Here is a 5,970-nt window from a genome sequence, read left to right as displayed (position 1 = left end):
TTTTCAGATTAACAATAGCGCATATTAACCCCCTCCCACGACAAGACCACCAACAAAAAAAGAGAAACATTAACAATAGTGTTTCCGTTTTGATTGGTTGTACGTTCAAAACATGTTTTCTGTGAGAAGCTTCTTGCGAGAAAAGAAGATATTAATTGGAATGACGACTTTATTCTGACCAGTAAATAGAAAGACATGCTTGTTTTCCTTTGACACCGACTTGGGGTTTAGTAATGAAAATTTTGATTCATAAAAAAGAAAAGAAAAGAAAATGGCCAGGGTAAATATGTGACTGTTGGGATATAAGTTATACTTAACCTCTCATTTCCCGAGACCATATGAGCAAAGCAGAATGGTTAAATTTAAAAAAAAAAAAAAAAACCCCTCACGTTGGTCATGCCTGTTGATATTCATATTATTTATGGAGTAGTGTAATTTCTTACGGCCATTCCACAATTTCAGGAACTACATTTATATATGTGCTAAGTATTTCATTTTTTTTTCTTTTTGCGCTAAAGAAAGCATTTTATTTAAAAACTAAGTAAAGGAGTTTATTACAGAAATGGCAACTGAACGAAATGTTACGGATCCCCCAAGTCTAGTTGGAACTAAGGGTGTTAAACGGGTGGGCCGGTCCGGTCCGGGTTGGGAAAAAACGAAACCGGCCGAGTTTCAATCTGGGCCGGTTACGGGTTAGGGTTTACCGGGCTTAACGTGTCCGGGTCTATCTGGGTAAAAAATGAACTGTAAGGGCTACGGTCCAAGGTGGCCGGGCCGGTCCGGGTTAGTGTTATTTTTTTTTGTATTTTGTATAACTATTGTAATTTATATTAATATAAAAAATACAATGAAGATGGAAAAAAAATTGCACTTGTAATTTGCAAGTGCTTTTTTAATTTCAAACTTACAAATTGAACTTTGCAAATTAACAACAAGTAAATTAACGAAAAAAGAATAAAACTAAATTTTCATTGCATAATAATACTTCAAATTAATCTAACAAACTAAAACAGTAAGCATAAATACGTCTAATAATTTTAAAATAACACAAATTGTCTCAAATCAACTTAAATACGAATTTCTGGAGGACGCTCAAGACAACTCTTCATATGCTTCCTTAGACTGCTTGTGCCCACCCACTTTAGACGAAGATTTAAAACTAGACCACAGTTCTTGCACTTTACTTTGTAAACTTCTTCATTTTCTTCTACCACCTAAAAGTGTTCCCAAACATATGACCACACTCTAGAAGTACGAGGCATGATTTAACTTGAATTGAGAATATGAGTTTGAGAAATGAGAGATGAGTGAAGAAATGAAGAAGATGGGGGTGTATTTATAGTTTTTCAATGGGCTAAATTAGTAATTACGAAAAGTGTTATTTTATAAAATATTGCCCAAAAAGGGCTATTTGTGCAATAATAACGTTGGGCAACGACCATAAGGTAGTTGATCGTTGCCAATGTTCTTCAACCTTAAAAAAATTGAAATCTAGCCATTAAACTGGTCCGGGCCGGTTAACCGATTCTACAAGGATTTTGGTTGACCGGGTTAACCGGATGAATGAAAGTGAACGGACCAACACCCTAACCCAGCCCACCCGGCCTCCTATATACCGGTCTGGGTTTCAATCGGTCCGGGCCGGTCTGAAAACAGGTTGACCCGGCTCGTTTAACACCTTTAGTTGGAACTGACGTAAGTAAAGATATTTTCCATAAAGTGCAACATCATGCTCCTATTTAGTAGCTATCTTATTCCCAAACTTTGCTAGTTGATCAGCTACACTACTCCCCTCCGATAATGTATGGCAGACCTCTCACTACTAGAAATTGCCAAATTTTCGACCATGAAATCCGTCGGAATCAGTTGGAATCTCTTATTTCGGGCGAATTTTAAGTGGTAGGAAAAATGATGGTCGCAAAATATTTGCGATACAATCGATTGCAAATTCCGACCATTTTGGTTGCAAACAGGATTTTTTAGTTGACCGGGTGAAATTAAAGCTTGCGACCACTTTGGTCGGCATATTTGCGACTGATTCAGTTGCAATATTATTAATACAAATTAATTATATATTAAATTTTTCGACTGATTTGGTAGGTAATTTAATTATTATTTTTTATTTTATTTAAAATTTTTTGACCGAATTGATTGGAAATTAAGAATAAAATAATTAATTATAATTCCGACGACTTCAACCTCAAATCTAGGAATTTTCAGGTCTAATTACCGATCACTTTGGTTAGAAATCACTCACAAATTTTGGTAAAATACAGCAGTAAGCCACACTCCCTGCCAAATCAAACAACCAATACACAACAACCACTATCACAAATATTCTGTCAATAGAACCTAAAACAACAAGTATCAAACTTGTTTAAACAAAACCAACTATTCTATTAAACCATATAAAAATCTAAAGCTTTCAACCAAAATCACAATACATCAAGTCTAAAACGAACAAAGTTTTGCAATAACCAATAAAGTCTAAATATCCTATTACACAATCCAAATTGCTATCGATCATCATTGGTTTCAGTCTCTTCATTGTTAGATTCTTCCATTGAATGATGTTGTTTTCCATGGTTTGCCATGAATGTCCGCATCATATTATTGTTTCTTGAACATTGTTTCATTGTTGAGATAATTCATTGATTTGTATCCGCTCATTCTCAATTTCTTCGGGTGAAGTAGAAGCACCGCTAAATAATGCGGTTGGACGACTAGGCGATGGCTGCATTCCAAATCCGTAGACTCTGTTTATTTTCATGAAGAGCAAGAGAAGAAACATACAACTTGTGCAAAATAACATTAAAATGAAGTCATATCTAAAAAATTATTAAAATACCTTTATTTATTCCACGGCTACCTGTGTCCATATCGAAGTCATATCTTCGGGCGTCGGTTGAGAATCAAGCTGAGTTTGTTGCCACTCCTCCATTCTTCTATGATACCTTTCATGAAATGTTGTTGACAAACATTATATAAACAAATTAATCTTAACCAAGAATAAAGGTAATATTGTTAGAATCTTATATATGTATTTGATGCACGTGGTTCGATGCATCCTCCTCCTCTGTCTCCTCAAAGACAGTAGCATTTTCTTTCAAAATTCTTCTTCTTCTTCTTCTTCTTCTTATGTGTCAATATGAGTTTATTACTTGAATCTCATATAAGTAAAGCAAAGTAAAATTTTATAAATACCTTATTAATCTCAATCAATGGGCCGCAAAATTGATTGAGCCTCCAATGTGCAACGAGCCACCCTTACTGGAGGCTCTGTTTTCCATCGCCTTCTTCTTCTTCTTCTTCTTATTCTTCTTCTTCTTCTTCTTCTTCTTCTTCTTCTTCTTCTTCTTCGCCAATAGTTGAAGCCAAACATCTTCAACCATAAAGGCCTGCTCCCACCTTTTAGAGCAACAAAATGAGTATCTTTAATCTTTTTCTGAGCTCTCTTCTCGAAATTTTCATTCACCTGATTTTCATGTTGAGGCTGCCATACACACTTAGTATGTAATTAAAATAAATGTTAGACGGACACAATAAATATTATGTAAATTATATATATTCATACCTTAAATTTAAGCCACATATTCACTCTGATTTTGTATAGAATCTCTCTCCAAAAATTCTACGGCTCATGGAAAAATGGCTTCATAGCTTCCACAACCATATGTGTGGCCTGAAAGGATGACAAAAACCTACATTATATGTAAAATAAACATTCGTTAAATATATGTAGATCTTTATTCTAATAATTAAAAATTTAAGAATTACTTACCCGTCCCCATAGGGTACGATAATCAATCGATGCATATGATCGTACTCTACTGTCCCACCAACATACTGTCTCCATGAAGGAGCAACTGAAGCAGTATTAGTAGATGGAGATGCAACCGCCTGAGATCCTCTAATATCCAGTCTAGAAATACTAGGCGTAGATGATGATGGATATGATAATGGAGTGGATAATGATGGAGGCACAAAAGATGAACCATTATACTAACCGTAATGCCCGCCCTATGATGGAATCAATGGTGAGACATCATGGTGACTAGCAGGAACACGATGACTCAAATGTGGAATATTACGCGTGGGCATAAAATTAATAGTAGTGGAGGTTGAACCACCCTGGGTCGGCATGGAATAATACTGTACTGTGTTAGCCGGAGGGAGGAGGGACTCTGAAAAACTCATGTGGTAATATAGTCGTCGACTGAGAAAGACGAGGAAAACTAGGAGGAGGACTCATCCCAGGCATGTGTAAAGGAACTTGATCACTCGTGGATGGCTACGTATTTTTTTTCTTCTTAGATTGTTTCGATTCTTTACCCTTAGAAGCCACCTGTGCAATTTAAGTAAAACAATATATAATAATAATAATAAAAATAACAGGTAATAATATAAAGCAATTCTTCTACATATTATAACAATTAAAAAAGAACATATATAAAGTCCAACAAGATATAAAAATAAAACAATAATATAAGAAATAACATAAGAATTCAAACATGTTATAAAACACACAAACAACTCAATCCTCATCGCTTTCTTCAAATTGATCATATTTATTTTCATCATCACTTTTTTTCAAATTCATCATATAATTCTTTATCCTCGCTTGCTTCATATTCATCACTTGGATCCCCATACTCGTTTTCCATGGTTGTTCCTTCCTCATAATCACTTTGATTTGATCTAATGCCTGAAGGCTCAAATTGGGAATGTTATAAGAAGTCAAGAAAGCAGCTTATTTGAAACTAGTGGAGAGCACAGGAGGAAAAGAGGATGAATTGGGAATGTTATAAGAAGGCAAAGAAAGAGGTGAAGTTAGTGGTTATGGCAGCTAAGACTGCTGCCTTTGGACTCATGTATGCGGAGCTTGGGAGCAAAGTCGGGGAAAAGAAGTTGTACATGTTAGCCAAAGTGAGGAAGAGAAAGGATCGTGACTTGGACCAAGTAAAGTGCATCAAAGATGAGGACGACATGGTATTGATGGAAGATGCCCATATTAGACGAAGATGACATACATACTTCCACAAACTGTTGAACGAGGAGGGGGACAGAAGCATTGTGCTAGGTGAGTTGGAGCACTCCGAGAGTCTACGTGATTTTGGCTATTGTAGGCATATTAAGGTTGAAGAGGTTATGGGAGCATTGCGTAAGATGAGCAGGGGAAGAGCGACTGTGTCAGACGAGATCCCGGTAGAATTCTAGAAGAGTGCGGGTTGTACAGGCGTGGAGTGGCTTACTGGGTTGTTTAACATTATTTGTAAGACGAAGAAGATGGCCGAAGAATGGAGGTGGAGTACGATGTATCCTTTGTACAAGAACAAGAGTGATATCCAAAACTGCATAACTATAGGGGTATCAAGCTACTGAGTCATACTATGAAAATTTGGGAGAGGGTGGTGGAATTCAGGGTGAGAAAGAGTGTGTCTATTTCCGAGAATCAGTTTGGATTTATGCCGGAGTGATCGACTATAGAAGCCATTCATCTGGTGAGGAGATTGGTAGAGAAGTATAGGAAGAGAAAGAATGACCTGCACATGGTGTTTATAGACCTAGAAAAGGCGTACGATAAAGTTTCGAGGGAGGTTTTATGGAGATGTTTGAAGGTTAGCAGCATTCCAGTAGCTTATAGTAGAGTAATCAAGGACGTGTATGATGGTGCTAAGACTCGGGTGAAGACAATGAGAGGTGACTCAGATCACTTCCCAGTAGTGATGGGGTTGCACCAGGGATCAGCTCTTAGCCCGTTCTTATTTGCTCTAGCGATGGATGTGCTGACGTGGCACATTCAATGAGAGCTGTCATAGTGCATGTTATTTGCTGATGACATAGCGCTGATTGATGAGATGAGGAGCGGGGTCAATGCGAGGCTGGAGATCTGGAGGCAGACCCTAGAGTCTAAAGGTTTTAAGTTGAGCAAGACCAAAATGGAATACTTGTAGTGTACGTTCAGTGACG

The sequence above is a fragment of the Nicotiana sylvestris genome, chromosome 11 (genome assembly GCF_000393655.2).
Source record: "Nicotiana sylvestris chromosome 11, ASM39365v2, whole genome shotgun sequence".
Lineage (NCBI taxonomy): Eukaryota > Viridiplantae > Streptophyta > Magnoliopsida > Solanales > Solanaceae > Nicotiana > Nicotiana sylvestris.
Note: the sequence above shows the minus strand (reverse complement) of the source record.